The sequence below is a fragment of the Salvelinus fontinalis genome, unplaced genomic scaffold, assembly GCF_029448725.1.
Source record: "Salvelinus fontinalis isolate EN_2023a unplaced genomic scaffold, ASM2944872v1 scaffold_0062, whole genome shotgun sequence".
Taxonomy (NCBI): Eukaryota; Metazoa; Chordata; class Actinopteri; order Salmoniformes; family Salmonidae; genus Salvelinus; species Salvelinus fontinalis.
The window spans coordinates 37,916-62,976 of record NW_026600271.1 but is presented as its reverse complement, the minus strand read 5'-3'; the positions used below and the strand labels follow the sequence as shown (position 1 = coordinate 62,976).

General features: G+C 42.5%; 1 long non-coding RNA gene and 1 pseudogene across 2 annotated transcripts; both read right to left on the bottom strand.

Moving 5' to 3' along the window:
* The window catches only part of LOC129842715 (zinc finger protein 271-like), a 37,872-nt pseudogene extending 16,137 nt beyond the window's left edge, over positions 1-21,735 (bottom strand).
* Positions 133-4,305, bottom strand: LOC129842711 (uncharacterized). Of its 2 annotated transcripts, XR_008757671.1 has the most exons (5): positions 3,713-4,305; positions 2,574-2,738; positions 1,564-2,373; positions 1,377-1,448; positions 133-984 (listed from the first exon to the last, which is right to left on the bottom strand). It is a non-coding gene; the product is annotated as an uncharacterized LOC129842711 (long non-coding RNA). The 2 variants fall into 2 exon arrangements; XR_008757670.1 differs by having other exon boundaries at positions 1,377-2,373.
* Positions 21,736-25,061: the final 3,326 nt, after the last annotated feature.

Below are 25,061 nucleotides of genomic sequence, written 5' to 3'. Positions count from 1 at the left end.
ATTTGCCTATGTATGTATGTATGGACCCAAACGTTTGGTATACATATTAGTTCAGAACCTAGCTATGAACCTCAGCTATCATAGCCAGTTGTATCAACTTCAAAACAGCCTGAATGACATTAATGAAGCCTATGGATTGAGTAGAATATAATATCATGTTGTGCCAAGGATGCAAGTCGTATATACATGTAGTTATTACCATGCATGAGATCCCCACATTGTAGCCTGTACATTTAATATGTTCACTAATCATGTACTCTACCTTGGCAAATAAAGGTGCAGTTTAGGTATGAATGTCTTTGAGATGATTATTCAGTCATATCCAATACCAGGAGTATCAAATTCCAGTCTTTGAATGACGCTGTGTCTGCATGTATGTATTACAATTCTACACTTCAACAGTGTTTACCAATCTTGGTCCTGGGACATCAATGGTTACACATTGTAACTAATAGACTAGAAACAGGATTTAACTAGTTAATTCATATATACAGAAATATAATGTTAAAAACCAGAACACTACACTTCCTATGCATCATGTAAATACTCCAACACCGGTTCATCTCAACATCTAATGCCCTTCATCTGCATTGATCTGATAAACACAGGATAGGTGGAGTATTTCATCACATTACACTTCATTTCAACCAGTAGAGAATGTGAAACGCTTGATTGAAAAGCTCATTATCCAAGTGTTATAAATACAAGTTCAATCTGTACTTCAATGCACATCTGTTGTGCATTATAAAAACAGAGGAAGAAAGAGGTGGAGAGAGAGGTGTAAAAGACAGAAAGGGAAAGAGGTAAGCACATAGGAGCAGGGAAGGCAGCACATGATTAATGAATCACAGTGCTACCTAAATATTCTCTCAGTTCATCACAATTATATAGCAGTGTCTCTAGTCGGCCCAAAGGTTATCTTAAAAGCAGGTGAGGTGGCGATGATGGGACTAGGGGTTGGCATCCTCTCACATCAAAACATATCTGCAGACGAGAGACAGATGGAGAGAGAGAGCATGTTTAAGCCTTGTGTTTTTAGTTTTTATTCTAACATTGTTAGTCATCAATCAGGAGGTGAAATGCAAAACTGACCTGGGATCATTAACTCTGGGACTACTGCATCTATCTGTATTTTAATGTAAAGCATCTCTTTAATAATACTTCCTGTATAATATAAACTGACCTGGGATCATTAACTCTGGGACTACTGCATCTATGTCTGTATTTCAATGTAAAGCATCTCTTTAATAATACTTCCTGTATAATATAAACTGACCTGGGATCATTAACTCTGGGACTACTGCATCTATCTGTATTTCAATGTAAAGCATCTCTTTAATAATACTTCCTGTTGACCTGACCAAGTGACCTCTCACCTCTGATCATGCTGTGCCCTCTATGTAGCCAGTCCAGATGCAGGAGGGGTTCACCGACACAGCTGATATAACCTAGAGGATTTAGGGAGAAGGGGAGAGAGGGATGAAGTGAAGGAGAGAGACTGTTGTTGAGAAAATAAGGTAGTTAAAGTGACAGTGTTCAACAGGAATCTGTGTGTGGCCTCACCTGGTGTCCACACCACACTAAGTGGCTGCAGAGTACTTTATGCTGAAAAACATGAACGGACACACAAGGACAAACAATATAGCGTAGTTATAGAAATAATGAAGTGTCTTACTATTCTCCATGTTTGGCCCTCTTGCCTATTCTTTGAAGGTGGAAGGAGCCACAGTTATACACCTGAGCCTGCTTACTGCACAACACAATCCATCAATCAGATTGATACATGAGTGTGTAGGTGTGGGTTATAGGGTGTCTAATTGCTCTACATTTCTTCAATATGGGTGATTTAAAATAGCCTGTTTTGTTTTTGCACAGACATCACACCCTTACCTAAACAGCACCCTCACCTGAGAAGTAGAAATCAAAGGGAGAGAAACTGGGAATTGAATAACTTCAGTTGACATAGCTAAGTAAATGGAAGAATACTCTTATTGCAATGTGGATGGCTCTTAAAAGAGCCTTTGGTTGTGCATAGTGTAGTCTATGGTGTTGCCAGGGAACAGTACCCTCTTTGAAGAAGTAGGAGGTGAAGATCTCCTGAACACGGATTGCCTCTCTTGCTGCGTTGTTGGACCCCATCCTTGAAACATCCTGCAGAGCAGCAGACTCCTCCTCTGGGACACGGCGGCGAGCTGCAGATCCCCTCCTGGTCCTCGTGTCCATCCTCATGAAGTTACGCAGGACACAGGTAGCCTTCACACATCTGAATTCCTCCAGAAGGCAGTCCCAGATGACCCTGGTCACCCAACCTTGCAGTGCCCTACACGGCAACTGTAGGCAATCGTTTTGAAGGAATCTCCAGTTACAAGGTATCTGTAGGAATATGGAAGACAATGTAATTATTAGACTGTTACATCACCAGGTCATTGTGGATTACTAAAGTATAATATCCCTGATAACAAATCATGATAACATTGGATTGATAGATGCATGGGCACACATATGTGCATGTGTAGCATGTGACAATAACAGGATCATATCAAGGATGGCATCACAAATGAATACATAAATACCACTTGAAGCTTGATGATGAGTTGATCATTTGAATCAGCTGTGCAGTGCTGAGGCAAAAACATGCCCCTCTTTGAGTCCCCAGGACTGAGAACCACTGCTCTTCATTGGGACCTCTTCATATGTAGACTGGCTTTCATAGCGCTCTTTATCTGAGGACAGAAAACCTCACAAGAAACACACTTCATTATAGTCAAATTACACCACACTGAATATTATGTTACTATTATCTCCGTCCTCACTTCTAGGGACAGGAACTACACAAAAGTACCTGCCCTATCCAGAATAGCCTCCTCTCTCACTGACAGTTGGGGCTGCTATCCTTTCACCCTCCTCCATGGCTGTTAGCTAGCTACCTACAAATGCATTTGGAGTTAGTTTTTTACAGTGATAAATACATCAAGATAGCTAATATGAAGTTAGGTAGCTGGTGATATTTAATTCACTTAGCTATCTATCTATACAGACTGGTTACCTATTTAGATGTGATATGAAAGTATTGTGTGAAATAATTTTGATGTGATATGAAAGTATTGTGTGAAATAATTGTTATGTGATATGAAAGTATTATGTGAAATTATTTTGAGGAGTAACGGGGGCAGAGAATCAGCAGTAGAAACAATAACAAAGCGTACTCCCTGCCCGTTTCGGTAAAAAGCTGAGGGATGGGGCTGGAGAAATGCAACCATCCATGATACCAACATTATAGTTTTAACCATGTTTTGAGGATATACAGTGTTCGTTTATATTTACTGATAAACATTGGAGATAATATAAGCTTATATTTTGGGTTCTGATGGGGTACGATAGTTGAACTAAGCTCATGAGGCATTTATAAGGGAATTCTTCAAGAAACAGATGGGTACATATCATTAATGTATAAGTCCCCAGATGGATGCAACAACTGCTGATTGCCCCTTTAAGACTACATATTGGGCTAATCTAATAGGAGATATTGAGGACTACAGTATTTCAGGCATTGTCATTGGATGCATTTGATCAATTGTTAACGTTTTGTTGATGGTCCACTCTTGATGTTCTACACGTTACAGTGAAGTTTCAGCCATTTCTACAGAACAACATTAAAGTGTAGAACCCCTTTACTGCATATTGATTCAACGACTGCAGAGACTGTACTTACTGGGGTTAAACAGATCTCCAACCTCCTCTTCTTCCTCCAATGTGACAGTCATCTCCCCCTCCTCCTCTTTCACTCCAAAAACTGCATCCTCCTCTTTCTCTTCCTCTTCTTTTACTGTAACATCTTCCTCATCTTTCACTCTGAACGCGTCTTCCTCTTCTTTCATTGTAACGTCTTTCTCTTCTTCTTTCACCTTAACAGCCTCACCCTCTACTTGTTTTTGTATTGTAACATCCTTCTCTTCCTCCTCCTCTTTGACGAAAGCTTCTTTCTCCGTCCAGCAGACCCCCTCTTCTGTAGCAGGAGGAGAGTAGCTTAGTGAACTCATGGTCGGAGATGTTAGCTAGGTAGCATTAGCGACTAGCTTAGTTCTAAGCTAACTTAGCAAACCAGCTAGCTGACAAACAACGTAAATATATAATTAAATGGGCCAACAAGTACATACGACAGAAGTGTGTTTAATACACAGCGACTAATATACACCAAAACAGTGTAAAGAGCGTGAATGTTGTAGCTGTGTTTGCTAGAAAGCTACCGAGGTGTCTGACTAGCTGTTGTTGTTGAAGGAGCGTCCCGTCCACTAGATTATACGTCACACTGGCAGCGTCGCCTGAACCTAAAAGACGCACATCGCCATCTGCTGACTGGAGTGGGAAACGCAGTTGAGGAACCAAACGTTTTTTTTTTTTTTATTTCATAAAAATTTAATATTATATAAAGTCGTTCAAAGAGAAGCATGTGTTGATTGATTCGTGTTTAATGAGTGAGAGTTTAAAACAAACTTTACACCCACTACATATTTGCATTGAACCATACTTCTGACATGGATCATTTTGACCCCAGAGGCATATCTTTGATCATAGCCCAAATGTGGGTTATTCAATTCCTCCAATTTTTCATGACTTTGTCAATCAACTTGTTCTTATTAAATCTAAATCATGGTTTAGTGTTTCTGTATCAATATGGACTTTTAACAAATTCAAATCCTTTGGAGTCATTTTGACCCCAGCCAAAAGCACCTTTGATAAATAGGACGTTTATTGAAAATCAAAATCAAATCACATTTTATTGGTCACATCACGTATTTAGCAGATGTTATTGAGGGTGTAGTGAAATGCTTGTGGTTCTAGCTCCGACAGTGCAGTAATATCTAACAAGTAATATCTAACAATTTCACAACCCAATACACACAAATCTAAGTATTTGAATCTAGGTTTCTCTGTAGACATGATCCATCCCACCAGAGGGTGGAGGGGCACCTGTATCAGTGGTTTTGACCAGATAGACACCTGCAGACACACAGTATAGTGCCTCCCATGTACTCTCCTATGATTGGACTTTTCTATACCACGTATCACGTGACTGTGTACAAAACTGCCAATGGTAGAAAACTCTGCCAGCTGTATACAGTGCATTCGTTAAGTATTCAGACCCCTTCACTTTTTCCACATTCAATTACTTTACAGCCTTATTCTAAAATTGAATATTTTCCTGCTCATCAATCTACACACAATACCCCATAATGACATCACAATACCCCATAATGACATCACAATACCCCATAATGACAAACCAAAAACAGGTTTGTAAACATTGTTGCAAATGTATTTACTTAAGTATTCAGACCCTTTGCTATGAGACTCGAAATTGAGCTCAGATGCATCCTGATTCCATTGATCATCCTTCAGATGTTTCTCCAGCTTGATTGGAGTCCGCTTGTGGTAAATTCAATTGATTAGACATGATTTGGAGAGGCACACACCTGTCTATATAAAGTCCCACAGTTTACAGTGCATGTCAGAGCAAAACCAAGCCATGAGGTCTAAGGAATTGTCCGTAGAGCTCTGAGACAAGAATGTGTTGAGGCACAGATCTGGAGAAAAGGTACCAAAAAATGTATGCAGCATTGAAGGTCCCCAAGAACACAGTGTCCGCCCTCATTCTTAAATGGAATAAGTTAGGAACCACCATTACTCTTCCTAGAGCTGTCGGGGGAGAAGGGCCTTGGTCAAGGAGGTGACCAAAAACCTTAATGGTCACTCTGACAGAGCTCCAGAGTTCCTCTGTGGAGATGGGAAAACCTTCCAGAAGGACAATCTTCTCTGCAGTACTCCAACAAATCCGGCCTTTATGGTAGAGACCAGACGGAAGCTACTCCTCAGTAAAAGGCACATGACAGCCCGCTTGGAGTTTGCCAAAAGGCACCTAAAGGACTCTAACCATGAGAAACAAGATTCTCTGGTCTGATTAAACCAACTCTTTGGCCTGAATGTCATGTGTCATGTCTGGAGAAAATCGGTACCATCCCGGTGAAGCGGTGGTCATCGCAACATCATGCTGTGATGTTTTTCAGCAGCAGTGCAAATTGTCCACTGGTTTTGGTGTAATTTCTCACCCATTTTGGCAGTAGGAAAGTTAATTTCCCCTCAGGCACACACATTAGTTGATTGTTATTATGAAGGTCATTTGTATAGAATGTACTTTTCCCCACTCATTCACCCCATCTCTTTACATTGCTTATTAATATGTGGTGACCTGACTGCGTCCAGACTGTCAAAGGCCCATCCTGGTAGATCTGAACCTAATTCAGCTTGGAGTGATCAGATGACAGAAGTCACATTTAGGTGCCAGGTGTAACTGAGGCCATAGATGCTCCATATCCATTACTTTGAGTGTTTTATATAATATGACTAAATATGTTTCTTTCTGTGTTGCAGGGGCAGTGAAGAAATGTAACGGCAAGGCCACAGAACATGACATAAGCAGATGTAACGTTCCTGACCTGTTTTATGTTGTTTTTGTATGTGTTTATGGTCAGGGCGTGTGTTTTGGGTGGGCAGTCTATGTTTTCTGTTTCTATGTTGGTTTTGGGTTGCCTGGTATGGCTCTTAATTAGAGGCAGGTGGTTTGCGTTTTCCTCTAATTAAGAGTCATATTTAGGTAGGGTGTTCTCACTGTTTGTTTGTGGGTGATTGTCTTCCGTATCTGTGTTATGTTTTGCACCATACGGGACTGTTTGGCTGTTCGTTTCGTTTTGATGTAGTCTGTTCCTGTGAGTCCGTGAGTTTTACGTTAGTTAAGTAAGTTCAAGTTCAGGTTTTCGTCTTCGTCGTTTTCTTGTTTTGTAAATTTGTAAGTGTTTGTTTCGTGTTGCCATCGTTGTAAATAAAGAGATGGCTTATTTCCCAAATGCTGCGTATTGGTCCACTGATCCTTCTCTCCTCTCCTCGTCCGAGGATGAGGAGAACGACAGCCCTTACAGAATCACCCACCACGCTAGGACCAAGCGGCAAGGGAAAACTCAACGGAGTAAGGGACAGGAAAAGAAGGAGGAATGGACTTGGGACGATATCTTGGACGGAAAAGGTTGCTACACATGGGAGGAGATCCTGGCTGGTAGGGATCGCCTCCCATGGGAACAGCTGGAGGCACTGAGGAGGGCAGAGGCTACCGGAGAGAGGAACCGGAGTTATGAGGGAACGCGTCTGGCACGGAAGCCCAAAAAGCCCGTAAGTAACACCCAAAAATTTCTTGGGGGGGGGCTAAGAGGTAGTGGGCCAAGGGCAGGTAGGAAGGAGACCTGCGCCCACTTCCCAGGCTTACCGTGGAGAGCGGGAGTACGGGCAGGCGCCGTGTTACGCAGTAGAGCGCACGGTGTCTCCTGTACGAGTGCATAGCCCAGTGCGGGTTATTCCACCTCCCCGCACTGGCAGGGCTAGATTGGGTATTGAGCCAGGTGTCATGAGGCCGGCTCAACGCGTCTGGTCTCCAGTGCGTCTCCTCGGGCCGGCATACATGGCACCTGCCTTACGCATGGTTTCCCCGGTTCGCCTACATAGGCCGGTGCGGGTTATTCCACCTCCCCGCACTGGTCGGGTGACCGGGAGCATTCAACCAGGTAGGGTTGGGCAGGCTCAATGCTCAAGAGTGCCAGTACGCCTCCACGGTCCGGTATTTCCGGCGCCACCTCCCCGCCCCAGCCTAGTACCTACAGTGCCTACACTACGCACTAGGCTACCAGTGCGTCTCCTGAGCCCTGTTCCTCCTCCACGCACTCTCTCTGTAGTGCGTGTATCCAGTTCGGTGCCTCCAGTTCCGGCACCACGCACTAAGCCTCCTGTGCGTCTCCAGAGCCCTGTACACACTGTATCTTCTCCCCCTACTAATCCTGATGTGCTTGTCCTCAGCCCGGTGTCACCAGCGCCGGTACCTCACATCAGGTATAGAGTGGGCTTTGAGAGTACAGTGTGCCCTGTCCCTGCTCTCCGCACTAGTAGGAAGGTGCTTATCCTTAGCCCGGTGCCTCCAGTTCTGGCACCACGCACCAGGTCTACAGTGCGCCGTATCCGGCCAGAGCCATCCGTCTCCCCAGCGCCATCTGAGCCATCCGTCTCCCCAGCGCCATCTGAGCCATCCGTCTCCCCAGCGCCATCTGAGCCATCCGTCTGCAATGAGCCTGCAAAGCCGCCCGTCTGCCATGAGCCTGCTAAGCCGCCCGTCTGCCATGAGCCTGCTAAGCCGCCCGTCTGCCATGAGCCTACAGAGCCGTCTGCCAGACAGGAGCCGCTAGAGCCGCCCGCCAGACAGGATCGCCAGAGCCGCCCGCCAGACAGGATCTGCCAGAGCCGCCAACCAGACAGGATCTGCCAGAGCCGCCAACCAGACAGGATCTGCCAGAGCCGCCAGCGAGCCATGAGCAGCCAGAGCCGTCAGCCTGCCATGAGCGTCGAGAGCCGTCAGCCTGCCATGAGCGTCGAGAGCCGTCAGCCTGCCATGAGCGTCGAGAGCCGTCAGCCTGCCATGAGCGTCGAGAGCCGTCAGCCAGCCATGAGCGTCGAGAGCCGTCAGCCAGCCATGAGCGTCGAGAGCCGTCAGCCAGCCATGAGCGTCGAGAGCCGTTCAGTCAGGATCTGCCTGAGTATATCAGCCGGTACCTGCCCCTTGTCCCGGTACCTGCCCCTTGTCCCGGTGCTGCCCCTTGTCCCGGTGCTGCCCCTTTTCCCGGTGCTGCCCCTTGTCCCGGTGCTGCCCCTTGTCCCGGTGCTGCCCCTTGTCGCGGTGCTGCCCCTTGTCCCGGTGCTGCCCCTTGTCCCGGTGCTGGCCGTTCATTTAGGGGATGTTAGTTTGAGGGTGGTCATTGGGAGGGGAAGACAGAAGCGGGGAGTGACTATGGTGGTGTGGGGACAGCGTCCAGAGCCTGAGCCACCACCGTGGTCAACTGCCCACCCAGACCCTCCCCTGGACTTTGTGCTGGTGCGCCCGGCGTTCGCACCTTGAGGGGGGGGTTCTGTAACGTTCCTGACCTGTTTTATGTTGTTTTTGTATGTGTTTATGGTCAGGGCGTGTGTTTTGGGTGGGCAGTCTATGTTTTCTGTTTCTATGTTGGTTTTGGGTTGCCTGGTATGGCTCTTAATTAGAGGCAGGTGGTTTGCGTTTTCCTCTAATTAAGAGTCATATTTAGGTAGGGTGTTCTCACTGTTTGTTTGTGGGTGATTGTCTTCCGTATCTGTGTTATGTTTTGCACCATACGGGACTGTTTGGCTGTTCGTTTCGTTTTGATGTAGTCTGTTCCTGTCCGTGAGTTTTACGTTAGTTAAGTAAGTTCAAGTTCAGGTTTTCGTCTTCGTCGTTTTCTTGTTTTGTAAATTTGTAAGTGTTTGTTTTCGTGTTGCCATCGTTGTAAATAAAGAGATGGCTTATTTCCCAAATGCTGCGTATTGGTCCACTGATCCTTCTCTCCTCTCCTCGTCCGAGGATGAGGAGAACGACAGCCCTTACAGCAGAGCTGTGGGAGACCACCTCAAGCCCCTGGTAGAGCCGGGGGTGGTTTACCACTCCACCAGCAGAGCTATGGGAGACCACCTCAAGCCCCTGGTAGAGCCGGGGGTGGTGTTTACCACTCCACCAGCAGAGCTGTGGGAGACCACCTCAAGCCCCTGGTAGAGCCGGGGGTGGTGTTTACCACTCCACCAGCAGAGCTGTGGGAGACCACCTCAAGCACCTGGTAGAGCCGGGGGTGGTGTTTACCACTCCACCAGCAGAGCTGTGGGAGACCACCTCAAGCCCCTGGTAGAGACGGGGGTGGTGTTTACCACTCCACCACACCTTCAGCAGGCTGGAAAAGTGGGATTGATACTGTTTTTCATACTAAGATGGAGGCTCTGTTGATTGGTCAGTCATTGGGTTCATTTGTTGAAATCAAATCAAGCTTTATTTATACAGCACATTTCAGACATGGATGCAACACAATGGCTTCACAGGAGAAAACAATGAAAATAAACAGAAATACTTAGTACACAAAAATAACAGGATAAAAAAAACCTGAAGATTAACAACTGAAAGACCAATGAGCATTCTAAGGAAATGCCATTGATTAAAACACTAATTGGATAAAATATCCAACCCAAAATATAAGTTTGTTTTTTAGGAGGGGTTCTCAAAGACACTATGGGGGTGTTGACTGAAAGTTGACTAGTAACAACAACTGGGACATAAAAGACACCACCCATGAGACCCACTAAATCTGCCCAAGAAGAGGCAAACAAAAGAAAAACCCACACCAAACTTAAAGACAGAAAGTAAACCAAAAAGGTGGAGCAACTAAAGGTGTTGACTCTCCACATCTATCAAGACAACTGGAGCACTGGGCCAGACACTCTTAAATAGAACCTGGACCAGCACAGGTGAAACACCTTCCCATTAACGAGATGGACAAGCCAGCACAGGTGTAACACATACTGACTAACGAGGTGACACCAATCAGTGCTCCCAAGACACATTTCAGTTGAATGCATTCAGTTGTACAATCAATCAAATGTATTTATAAAGCCCTTCTTACATCAGCTGATGTCACAGAGTACTGTACAGAAACCCAGCCTAAAACCCCAAACAGCAAGCCATGCAGGTGTAGAAGCACGGTGGCTAGGAAAAACTCCCTAGAAAGACAAGAACCTAGGAAGAAACCTTGATAGGAATCAGGCTCTGAGGGGTGGCCAGTCCTCTTCTGGCTGTGCCGAGTGGAGATTATAACAGAACATGGCCAAGATGTTCAAACGTTCATAGATGACCAGCAGGGTCTAATATTAATAATCACAGTGGTTGTCGAAGGTGCAACAGATCTGCACCTCAGGAGTAAATGTCAGTTGGCTTTTCATAGCCAATCATTCAGAGTATCTCTACAACTTCCATTTCACATAATCATCTACAATGCTTCACCTTCTACAATATAAACATGGTGTCTACTGGCTGTCAACATTTAAAAACAAGAAAAAACACGTTTCTAAATAATAATATACGATCATATTATTTTTTTCTCCTTTTTCTTTCTATATAATCCTAGAACTCACTATCTTCTAGAACTCTCGTCTTCCTAAAAACTCACTAGCTTCTAGAACTCTCGTCTTCCTAAAAACTCACTAGCTTCTAGAACTCTCGTCTTCCTAAAACTCACTAGCTTCTAGAACTCTCGTCTTCCTAAAACTCACTAGCTTCTAGAACTCTCGTCTTCCTAAACCTCAATAGCTTCTAGAACTCTCGTCTTCCTAAAAACTCACTAGCTTCTAGAACTCTCGTCTTCCTAAAACTCACTAGCTTCTAGAACTCTCGTCTCCCTAAACCTCAATAGCTTCTAGAACTCTCGTCTTCCTAAAACTCAATAGCTTCTAGAACTCTCGTCTTCCTAAAACTCACTAGCTTCTAGAACTCTCGTCTCCCTAAAACTCACTAGCTTCTAGAACTCTCGTCTTCCTAAAACTCAATAGCTTCTAGAACTCTCGTCTTCCTAAAACTAACTAGCTTCTAGAACTCTCGTCTTCCTAAAACTCAATAGCTTCTAGAACTCTCGTCTTCCTAAAACTCAATAGCTTCTAGAACTCTCGTCTTCCTAAAACTCACTAGCTTCTAGAACTCTCGTCTCCCTAAAACTCACTAGCTTCTAGAACTCTCGTCTCCCTAAAACTCACTAGCTTCTAGAACTCTCGTCTTCCTAAAACTCACTAGCTTCTAGAACTCTCGTCTTCCTAAAACTCACTAGCTTCTAGAACTCTCGTCTTCCTAAAACTCACTAGCTTCTAGAACTCTCGTCTTCCTAAAACTCACTAGCTTCTAGAACTCTCGTCTTCCTAAAACTCACTAGCTTCTAGACCTCTCGTCTTCCTAAAACTCACTAGCTTCTAGAACTCTCGTCTTCCTAAAAACTCACTAGCTTCTAGAACTCTCGTCTTCCTAAAACTCACTAGCTTCTAGAACTCTCGTCTTCCTAAAACTCACTAGCTTCTAGAACTCTCGTCTTCCTAAAACTCACTAGCTTCTAGCTTCTTCTCCTCACTGTGGAGCTTCTCTCTCTTTTCAGGGTTCACTCAATAGGCATGTTGTTGCATATAAAGTCCCCGCTGTCATGCTCTAGTACATTTGGGAGTACATCTGAGAATGAACCCTGATATTATAAAAGCAGGGTAACAATGTCAATATAAATGTACCCAAAAATGTCAAGTTGGTTGCATGAATCACTATGATTAGTAAATGTTACATGATTGTAAATATGAAATATCAAAACCAAATATTCACCCCTTTGTTAATATGTATTGGCAATAATGAACTTAATGGTGAGGCATGGAATAATAAAACATGTATCTTTTGTCAGGCTGGATGTTTGAAATATGAGGTGATTTGAGTCATGCTTCTTCAGTAGTGGAATAAAGACAATTAGCATTTACTGCGTCCATGTGTTTAGGCTGCAAGTATGTTGAAATTAAGTTGTTTTCAAGTCATTGAAAAAAGAACGACCCGAAAAGACATCTTTTCAACTTTCAACTACAACCGGACGTCGAACATATATTGGACGTCGGGCATAGTCTTATTTTCAACGTCTTTTGAATGACATTTTGCTAAATGGGATTAGTGCAATGTCAAAACACAGTTTTAATGTGTCCAAATCAATAACCAATATGCAGAAACAGTTTGAAGTGTTGCATTTTAAATCCAGTGGGTCACCAACGTGGTAAACAGCTCACTACTTTGTGATTCCAGTGGGTCACCAATGTGGTAAGTGTAACACAACTCTTTTTTGTTAGTCACTTTTTGTTAAATCACATAAATAGTACTCTTCCAATTCAGAGCCTGGATTTCCCCCCTGAGGCTAATATCCATATCATGTTGAAATCAATAGAACAGGGGACAAACGTTTAGGGTTCTACATTGTGACATCATTTAAATACTCCTACTACAATGGTGGTCCCGTGTGGCTCAGTTGGTAGAGCATGGCGCTTGCAACGCCAGGGTTGTGGGTTCAATTCCCACGGGGGGACCAGGATGAATATGTATGAACTTTCCAATTTGTAAGTCGCTCTGGATAAGAGCGTCTGCTAAATGACTTAAATGTAAATGTAAATGGTAAAACATTCTACATTGTGACATTAATTAATTGTTTAATTGATATCATGAATAAACTCCTTCATGTATTTTCTGATGTTTGATCAGAGATCTTTTACCAGAGTATCTCTTCCCACATTGATCACAGCTATAAGACTTCTCTCCTGTGTGTGTTCTCTGGTGTAATGTCAGCTGGCTAGATTGACCAAAACTCTTCCAACATTGACCACAGCTATAAGGTTTCTCTCCTGTGTGTGTTCTCTGGTGTGCAGTCAGCTGGCCAGATTGACCAAAACTCTTCCCACATTGATCACAGCTATAAGGTTTCTCTCCTGTGTGTGTTCTCTGGTGTACAGTCAGAGAGCCAGATGTAGTAAAACTCTTCCCACATTGACCACAGCTATAAGGTTTCTCGCCTGTGTGTATTCTCTGGTGCACTGTGAGCTGGTCAGATTTAACAAAACTCTTCCCACATTGATCACAGCTATAAAGTTCATCTCCTGTGTGTGTTCTCTGGTGTAAAGTCAGATAGCCAGAAGTAGTAAAACTCTTCCCACATTGACCACAGCTATAAGATTTCTCTCCTGTGTGTGTTCTCTGGTGTAAAGTCAGAGAGCCAGATGTAGTAAAACTCCTCCCACATTGATCACAGCTATAAGGTTTCTCTCCTGTGTGTGTTCTCTGGTGTACTGTCAGATCACTAGATTGACAAAAACTCTTCCCACATTGATCACAGCTATATGGTTTCACTCCTGTGTGTGTTCTCTGGTGCACTGTCAGATAGCCAGAAGTAGTGAAACTCTTCCCACATTGATCACAGCTACAAGGTTCTCTCCTGTGTGTGTTCTCTGGTGTATAGTCAGATTGCTAGATGTAACAAAACTCTTCCCACATTGATCACAACTATAAGGTTTCTCTCCTGTGTGTGTTCTCTGGTGTATAGTCAGATTGCTAGATGTAACAAAACTCTTCCCACATTGATCACAGCTATAAGGTTTATCTCCTGTGTGTATTCTCTGGTGTACTGTCAGAGAGCCAGATGTAGTAAAACTCTTCCCACATTGATCACAGCTATTAGATTTCTCTCCTGTGTGGATCCTTTGATGAATTGTAATGCCTGATGAGGTGAATCTCTTCCCACAGTCAGAGCAGCAGTGAGTTCTCTTCCCTGTGGATCTCTGCAGGTGTTTATTGAGGCGTTCTGATCTGGAGAGACTCTTCTCTGCCTCGTCAGCATCATGAGGTTGTTGAGGCTCCCCAGAGGATCCACGATAGTCCCGTATCTCTCCTGTGTGAACAACAAAGTCAGATGATTAAAGGCCCACAACAGTGGAAATCCACTGTAAAAGGTGATGCCAACAGCGTAGACATGATGTTGTACAACAATTGATTTCTGTAATGAATGTTAAAATTATTTGACAATTGTCTTAAAATGAGCAAGAATAGTCATATTTTAGTAGTAACATCGATGATTGTAGACTAGAAATAAGTTATTCATGTTGTTGAAACTCTAAGCAGTGTGCCAGACGACTTTTGGTCTCCAATATAGGCCCCTTTCTGTGTTTAATAAAATTGCGGCACAAGGGCGATGCGCACACAATTTGATTGCAGAAACACCTCCCTGCTAATTAGGAAACCGATAGTAATGGATGTAGTATATCTGCTAATGAGGAAACCACAAGTTATGGATGTAGTATATCTGCCTGGAGCAAAAATGGTGAGCAAAGATTTTAGTTTTTCACAATGTATTCTGAATGTGAATAGGGGAAAACTCAGGGTAGTAACCTCTATTTCCAGGTTGATTATGAGTACATTTCACACTACTTTGGATTATAATTGTAAGGCTCGTTTGAATGTCCTGCTTAATATAAATGTGTGCTACAGTATTAAGAATTATGTGTAATTATTGAATAACTGCCTTAATGACAGTATACATTTGGGTGTTGCTAATAAAGTTAAGATTTCTTTGTATTTCACCTTTATTTAACCAGGTAGGCCAGTCGAGAACAAGTTCTATTTTACAAGTGCGACCTGGCCAAGATAAAGCAAAGCAGTGCGACAAAAAAAAGAGTTACATACACTTGGGATAAACAAACGTACAGTCAATAACACAATAGAAAAATATATATACAGTGTGTGCAAATGGAGTAAGGAGGTAAGGCAATAAATAGGCCATAGTATCAAAGTAATTACAATTTAGCATATTAACACTGGAGTGATAGATGTGCAGATGATGATGTGCAAGTAGAATTACTGGTGTGCAAAAGAGCAAAAAAAGTAAATAAAAACACGGGGATGAGGTATGCAGTTGGATGGGCTATTTACAGATGGGCTATGTACAGCTGCAGCGATCGGTAAGCTGCTCAGATAGCTGATGCTTAAAGTTAGTGAGGGAGATGTATGTCTCCAACTTCAGCAATTTTTGCACTTTGTTCCAGTCATTGGCAGCAGAGAACTGGAAGGAAAGGTGGCCAAAGTAGGTGTTGGCTTTGTGGATGACCAGTGAGATATACTTCCTGGAGCGCGTGCTATGGGTGGGTGTTGCTATGGTGACCAGTGATCTGAGTTAAGGCGGCCTAGCAAAGACTTATACCTGGAGCTAGTTGGTTTGGCGACGAATATGTAGCGAGTGCCAGCCGACGAGAGCATACAGGTCCTGGTGGTGGGTGGTATATGGGGCTTTGGTGACAAAACGGATGGCACTGTGATGGACTGCATCCAGTTTGCTGAGTAGAGTGTTGGAGGCTATTTTATAGAAGACATCACTGAAGTCAAGGATCGGTAGGATGGTCAGTTTTTACGAGGGTATGTTTGGCAGTGTGAGTGAAGGAGGCTTTCTTGCGAAATAGGAAGCCAATTCTAGATTTAATTTTGGATTGGAAATGCTTAATATTAGTCTGGAAGGAGAGTTTACAGTCTAGCCAGACACCTAGATATTTATAGTTGTCCACATATTCTAAGTCAGAACCGTCCAGAGTAGTGGTGCTAGTCGGGCGGGTGTGGGCAGCGATCGGTTGTTGATTGATCGGTTGTTCTTATCGGCTGTTGAGTCTGATGATAAGAATACGGTGATTGACAAAGTCAAAAGCCTTGGCCAGGTCGATGAAGACAGCTGCACAGTACTGTCTTTTATTGATGGAGGTTATGATATTGTTTAGTACCTTGAGCGTGGATGAGGTGCACCCGTGACCAGCTCGGAAACCGGATTTCACAGCGAAGAAGGTACAGTGGGATTCGAAATGGTCAGTGATCTTGTTTGTTAACTTGGCTTTCGAAGACTTTAGAAGGGCAGGGCAGGATGGATATAGGTCTGTAACAGTTTGGGTCTAGAGTGTCACACCCTTTGGAGAGGGGGATGACCACGGCAGCTTTACAATCTTTAGGAATCTCGGACGATACGAAAGAGAGGTTGAACAGACTATATATATATATATATGTATATATATCTATATGTATATACATTAATATAAGGCACATGATAGCCAGCTTGGAGGTTTCCAAAAGGCATTCAGGCCAAAGAGTTCAATCTTGGTTTCATCAGACCAGAGAATCTTGTTTCTCATGGTCTGAGAGTCCTTTAGGTGCCTTTTTGGCAAACTCCAAGCGGGCTGTTAGGTGCCTTTTACTGAGGAGTGGCTTCCGTCTGGCCACTCTACCACAAATGCCTGATTGGTGGAGTGCTGCAGAGATGGTTGTCCTTCCGGAAGGTTCTCCCATCTCAACAGAGGAACTCTAGAGCTCTGTCAGAGTAACCATCGCGTTCTTGGTCACCTCCCTGACAAAGGCCCTTCTCCCCCGATTGTGTAGTTTGGCCGGGTGGTCATCTTCAGGCTACTTGACCAGGTAAAACCCTTTCCAGACTGGGAGCATTGGAAAGGCTTTTCTCCTCTGTATCCTCTCATGAGCTATAAGGTACGCCATTCGTGAAAATCTATTTTTTCACTGGGAGCAGAAAATGCTTTTCTCCTGTGTGTATTCTCTCATGCCTTTTCAGGTTAGTTAACATAGTACAACTCTTTCTACACTGGGAGCATTGGTAAGGCTTTTCTCCTGTGTGTATCCTCTCATGAATTTGTAGGTCCCATAACTGAATAAAACTCATTCCACAGTGGGAACAGTGGTAAGGCTTTTCTCCTGTGTGTGTCCTCTCATGCGGTTTTAGGTTCCCTAACCAGCAAAAACTATTTTCACAGTGGGAGCAGTCTCGCTGGTTTGGGCGTCTCTGCGTCTGGTTCCCCTGAAGGACTCTTCCCGCTGTCAGAGTGAGAGTCTGGTTTCTCTCCTTGCAAAGACACACATAGTATGTCGTTAAACAGAGATCGAAATGAAACCTCCACATGATAAAACTGTCTTCCTATGAAGTTTAATCTAGACTAGATCCCTCAATAAAAGAGCAGAACTGGTTGTCACAGAGTGGCTGTAGTGCTTTGTAGGCTGGGTAAATCCATTTGAATTCAATACATTTTTGACAGCATCCCTTTTGATTTAAAAAAATCTGTTTGACATGTTTGACTATGGAAGAAGTGGTAAGAAAGTGACTTCATGTAACTGAATGTAAAAACATTCATGAGATATACATTACCAGTCAAAAGAGTGGACACACCTACTCATTCAAGGGTTATAATTATTTGTTTTACCATTTTATCTACATTGTAGAATAATCGTGAAGAAATCAAAACTATGAAATAACACATATGGAATCATGTAGTAACCAAAAAAAGTGGTAAACAATTCTAAATATATTTTAGATTTTTCAAAGTAGCAACCCTTTGCCTTGATGACAGCTTTGCACACTCTTGGCATTCTCTCAACCAGCTTCACCTGAAATGCTTTTCCAACAGTCTTGAAGGAGTTCCCAAACATGCTGAGCACTTGTTGGCTGCTTTCCTTCACTCTGTGGTCCAACTCATCCCAAACCATCTCAATTGGGTTGAGGTCGGGTGATTGTGAAGGCCAGATAATCTGGTGCAGCACTCCATCACTCTCCTTTTTGGTCAAATAACCCTTACACAGCCTGGAGGTGTGTTGGGTCATTGTCCTGTTGAAAAACAAATGATAGTCCCACTAAGCGCAAACCAGATGGGATGGCGTATCGCTTCAGAATGCTGTGGTAGCCAGACAGGTGTGTGCCTTTCCAAATCATGTCAATCAATTGAATTTACCACAGGTGGACTCCAATCAAGTTGTAGAAACATCTCAACAATGATCAATGGAAACAGTATGCACCTGAGGTCAATTTCAAGTCTCATAGCAAAGGGTCTGAATACTTATGTAAATAAGGTATTTCTGTTTTTTATTTTTAATAAATGTTTAAAAAATTCTCCAAACCTATTTTCTCTTTGTCATTACGGGGTATTGTGTGTAGACTGATGAGGATTTTTATTTATTTAATCCATTGTAGAATAAGGCTGTAACGTAACAAAATGTGGAAAGACTTAAGTGACAAAAAAAGGGGGTTAAAGACTTAAAGACATGTAAAAAAAATAGATATAATTTTTTACATATCTTAGATATAAGAAAGACACTTCAGAACAAACTTCCTTTAGATGTTCTGGGGGAAACAATACTACTATGGTTACTGTTGTTCCATGTTGTGAATGTTATCCAATGTGTTACAATGGTTACTGTTGTTCCATGTTGTGAATGCTATCCAATGTGTTACTATGGTTACTGTTGTTCCATGTTGTGAATGCTATCCAATGTGTTACTATGGTTACTGTTGTTCCATGTTGTGAATGTTATCCAATGTGTTACTATGGTTACTGTTGTTCCATGTTGTGAATGTTATCCAATGTGTTACTATGGTTAGTGTTGTTCCATGTTGTGAATGCTATCCAATGTGTTACTATGGTTACTGGTGTTCTATGGGTTACAGCAGTATGGACAAATATTTTTTGTTGATACTTCCATGGGTCTTACAGTTCAAAATCAAATAGCAAAATGATCCTTGGTATAACCTTCTTAAAACAGTACAATACAGGGGAAGCCCTTCATGTTGTTTAAATCTTCTTAAAACAATTCCATATAGCTTAGAAGAACCTCCCCCTCACACTGGGCTTAGACTGTAATGGGTTAAAACTATCTGAGACTTACATTACTCTGAGACTAGTTATCCTGGGATCTAAAATTACTCTGAGACTAGTTATCCTGGGATCTAACATTACTCTGAGACTAGTTATCCTGGGATCTAACATTACTCTGAGACTATTTATCCTGGGATCTTACATTACTCTGAGACTAGTTATCCTGGGATCTTACATCTTACATTACTCAGACTAGTTATCCTGGGGAATAGTTTTAATACATTTGCAAAAAATCTAAACCTGTTTTTGATTTGGCATTAAGGGGTATTGTGATGGCATTATGGGCTATTGTGATGGCATTATGGGGTATTGTGTGTAGATTGATGAGGATTTAAAAAAATAATAATCAATTTTAAAATAATGGGATGCACCGATATATCATTTTTGGCCAGTATTTTCCTTGCCCCAAAAAACGATACCGATAACCGATATTTAAAATTTTAGCGGCCTTTTAACATTCTAGTACAGTTAAAAAGTTAAACATACACACGGACGCAGCGGTCTAAGCCACTGCATCTCAGTGCAAGAGGTGTCACTACAGTCCCTGGTTCCAATCCAGGCTGTATCACACCAGGCCGTGATTGGGAGACCCATAGTAGTTGTCTATTATTGGTGTAGAGAGGAAGACATAGGAGAGGGATCCCACATGTGGATAGGAAGACACAAATTATCATTATTACTGGAAAATATTCATTTAAAATCCAGGTATTGAACAACTTTAGCTCTCTAGGTCAAGCCAGTAGGCTACAGTAGGGTGTAACTCTCTAGGTCATGCCAGTAGGTTACAGCAGGTTGTAACTCTCTAGGTCAAGCCAGTAGGTTACAGTAGGTTGTAACTCTCTAGGTCATGCCAGTAGGCTACAGTAGGTTGTATCTCTCTAGGTCATGCCAGTAGGCTACAGTAGGTTGTATCTCTCTAGGTCACGCCAGTAGGCTACAGTAGGTTGTATCTCTCTAGGTCACGCCAGTAGGCTACAGTAGGTTGTATCTCTCTAGGTCATGCCAGTAGGCTTCAGTAGGTTGTAACTCTCTAGGTCATGCCAGTAGGCTACAGTAGGTTGTAACTCTCTAGGTCATGCCAGTAGGCTACAGTAGGTTGTAACTCTCTAGGTCATGCCAGTAGCTACAGTAGGTTGTAACTCTCTAGGTCATGCCAGTAGGTTACAGTAGGATGTATCTCTCTAGGTCATGCCAGTAGGTTACAGTAGGTTGTATCCAAGTGGAAACAATTATCAACACAATGTGGAAAGTGTCAATTTGGTCAACAACAAAATGAATGGCATATTTGCTACGTGAGGTTTACTTGAACCAACAGAAGTTTCGTAATGCTTACGTTGTTATGTGGACACGTGACATACCGACAACTTTGATAAAAACACTATAGGAGTTGTCTCCAGATCGCTATGCATATTCATGCTAGTAGCTTAGCATCTCTCTCCATTGAATACAGGCGGTGCATATTCATGCTAGTAGCTTAGCATCTCTCTCCATTGAATACAGGCGGTGCATATTCATGCTAGTAGCTTAGCATCTCTCTCCATTGAATACAGGCAGTTGACGACAACAACCCTCATAGAATATAAACAATAGATTACAATAATAAGATGAATCCACCAATCCAAAGAATGGATAGGCGGGAGCTAGACAACCCGCAGTGCCGCTTTGTGGACAACGACTCCCCTTGTTAGGGCGGAGAGACATCTTGTCAGTATATCCATAATCTTTGGTGTTGCCAACCCAACTCTCGCATGGCAATATTGGGGGGCACGGTGTGTAGTAAAACATCACTACATGAAAATCACTACATGCCGTGTCCCCCAGTCTGCGGCCAGCAGATAGACCCTTCTCAAATATATATGTTAAGTCACTTTTTGGAAACGGAGAAAACAAGGGGTAGCTTGTTCTCTAGTCGTCTGATTCTAGACATATCAGTCATCATCCTGGGCCCTCCGTTGAAGAGGTATTGACGAGCCAACTACGAATACCCAAAGTTAAAAACACATTTAAGGCGGTACTTACTGGTGTTAATCAAATCTCCTATTTCCTCCTCTTCATCTTTCAATGTGACAGTAATCTCCCCTTCCTTCTTCACTCCAAAAACTACATCCTCCTCTTTCTCATCCTCCTCCTCTTTCACTCTGAACGCGTCTTCCTCTTCTTTCACTGAAACGTCTTTCTCTTCTTTCACTGTAACAGCCTCACCCTCTACTTCTTGTTTTACTGTGACATCCTCCTCCTCTTTCACGACAATGTTCAGCCCCAGAGCTTCTTTCTCCGTCCAGCAGACCTCCTCTTCTTTAACAAGAGGGGAGAGGTTTAGTGAGCTCATGTTCGGGGATGTTAGCTAGCTAGCTATCATTAGCGACTAGGCTAGTGCTAACTTAACCAGCGAACTACTATAGCTGACTAATAACAAATAACGTAATATTAAATTAAATAGGTTAACAAGTAGATACGACAGAAGTGTGTCTAACACACAGTAGCTTATATACACCGAAAGAGTATAAATAGCTTGAATATTTCGGCTATGTTGGCTAGCAAGCTACCGAGGTGGTTGACGAGCTGTTTATGAAGAACCGTCCACTAGATTATACGTCACGCTGGCAGCGTCGCCTGAAAGACGCACATCGCCGTCTGCTGACTGGAGGGGAAACGCAGTTGAGGATCATATTTTATTTTCAGACAAAGATTATTGTAAATGGATTTCATTAAATAATACTATTATATTGAGACATACAAAGACAGGAATGTGTTGATTGATTAGTACGAATAAAAAATGTTTACCACAGCATATTTAAGGCAGTTTCATTAAGTTATACTACATCTAAATTAGCAGCTAGCTACTGTAGGTCTATACTGCTCCTACATGGTGTAACAACACATCATATAGATGTATATAATGAACAGACTAGGTCTATACTGCTCCAACATGGTGTAACAATAAATCATATAGATGTATATAATGAACAGACTAGGTCTATACTGCTCCAACATGGTGTAACAATACATCATATAGATGTATATAATGAACAGACTAGGTCTATACTGCTCCTACACGGTGTAACAATAAATCATATAGATGTATATAATGAACAGACTAGGTCTATACTGCTCCAACATGGTGTAACAATAAATCATATAGATGTATATAATGAACAGACTAGGTCTATACTGCTCCAACATGGTGTAACAATACATCATATAGATGTATATAATGAACAGACTAGGTCTATACTGCTCCAACATGGTGTAACAATATATCATGTAGATGTATATAATGAACAGACTAGGTCCATACTGCTCCTACATGGTGTAACAATATATCATGTAGATGTATATAATGAACAGACTAGGTCCATACTGCTCCTACATGGTGTAACAATACATAATGTAGATGTACACTACCATTCAAAAGTTTGAGGTCACTTGTTTTTGAAAGAAAATCAATTTTTTTCATTTATTTAACTCTTTTTGCTTTGTCATTATGGGGTATTGTGATGTCATTATGGGGTATTGTGTAGATTGATGAAGGGAAAAAATGATTTAATCCATTTTAGGATAAGGCTGTACCGTAACAAAATGTGGAAAAGGTGAAGGGGTCTGAATAATATCTGACTGCACTGTATATATAGGGCCAGTAGTTAGTGACATCACTTCATGAAACAGGAGGTACAAATATATAACATAGGTTCACAATATCAACATTCACTGTATCAAAATATAGGACCAAGCTGGAAGTGTAAACGCCAGCCCAGCCACAATCCTAGAGGTTCACTGATGATCAACCTCCTCCTTCACATCTGACTCCTGATGATCAACCTCCTTCTTCACATCTGACTCCTGATGATCAACCTCCTCCTTCACATCTGACTCCTGATGATCAACCTCCTCCTTCACATCTGACTCCTGATGATCAACCTCCTCCTTCACATCTGACTCCTGATGATCAACCTCCTCCTTCACATCTGACTCCTGATGATCAACCTCCTCCTTCACATCTGACTCCTGATGATCAACCTCTTTCACATCTGACTCCTGATGATCAACCTCCTCCTTCACATCTGACTCCTGATGATCAACCTCCTCCTTCACATCTGACTCCTGATGATCAACCTCCTCCTTCACATCTGACTCCTGATGATCAACCTCCTCCTTCACATCTGACTCCTGATGATCAACCTCCTCCTTCACATCTGACTCCTGATGATCAACCTCCTCCATCACATCTGACTCCTGATGATCAACCTCCTCCTTCACATCTGACTCCAGTGATCAATCCAGAGCGTCTTCTTTTTTGGGGAATCCCGATGGACGACGTCTTCGAATAGGACGTCATCCCCACAACCGCCCACAAGTTAATTGTCATTCAGGTTATCAATGGGAAGAACATTAGCAATATGTCCTGTCTGGTAACTTGTCTCGTTCAAAGGATTTACATTGACAGGTGCACAGGGAGAAACACCATTAAAAAAACTCAGTTGATCTTAAACTGCGGAAACACTTTTGGAAGTCTTTAACTGCATCAAAGTCTGTGGCCTGTGATGTTGGGACAAATGATAGTCCCTTATTATACAAGAGACAAAATCCACAAATTGTACAGCACAACGGCAGAGTCATGTCTTCAGTGTAAAACTAACAATGACTCAGTAATCCTTCTGGGAATGTTATGATGTCATAAAGTTATGGGCGGAGTTAGAAAGTTGGCTGTCAGAAGTACAGTTAAACAATGTAAAATTACTTTTAATCCGTCTGTCTGTATATTTCAAAACATGGCTTTTGAGGGTGCAGTGAGATACCCCAGAGTTGGACGATACTTTTCTCATAAATCATCTTAAATATAATACTTAATTAAACCTGGAAATCAACCAATCCTCTGTTGTTAATTCAGTAGAAAGGTCAAATGCTTTATTATCTAAAAGTTGAAAGTGACGGAGAGAAATAAAATGGTGCTGATGAATGCTCTGGCTGTGTTCCAGTGGGTCTGGACAGGTGTGATGTAGTTAATGGAGATGGAGGTGTGTTCTAGTGGGTCTGGGCAGGTGTGATGTAGTTAATGGAGATGGAGGTGTGTTCTAGTGGGTCTGGGCAGGTGTGATGTAGTTAATGGAGATGGAGGTGTGTTCTAGTGGGTCTGGACAGGTGTGATGTAGTTAATGGAGATGGAGGTGTGTTCTAGTGGGTCTGAACAGGTGTGATGCAGTTAATGGAGATGGAGGTGTGATGTAGTTAATGGAGATGGAGGTGTGTTCTAGTGGGTCTGGGCAGGTGTGATGTAGTTAATGGAGATAGGGCTGTGTTCTAGTGGGTCTGGGCAGGTGTGATGTAGTTAATGGAGATAGGGCTGTGTTCTAGTGGGTCTGGGCAGGTGTGATGTAGTTAATGGAGATGGAGGTGTGTTCCAGTGAGTCTGGGCAGGTGTGATGTAGTTAATGTTTGTATGGTGTTGTAATTTGTATGTGTATGTTGATAAAATATCAAATGAAATATATGTTTTAAGTCCCAATGCAAAGTTATACCTTATTACATAAAACCAATCAGAATTTAGAAGAATGCCAAAGTCAGGTGTGTGTAATATGGAGGACCAGCCTATTCCCTATGATGTAAACTACAACAGAAATAACTTCAAATGTAGAATTTCAAATTAAACCAATCGTTTGCACTCGTGACTTCAGTGATTAAAGTAAACCAACGTTTTGGAAATACATAACGCCATCTAACCAACTATTTATCTTAGCCAGCCAGCTAACATTAGCTATTTAGTCAACTAGCTATGGTCAGCGAGCTGGAGCCCAACTATTTGAGACCAGTTAGAACCCAACTAACAAAACCCAACTAAAACATAACTGCAGATCAAAAGAGACAAACAGAATGATGGCAGGGAAAATCCCAAAAATATA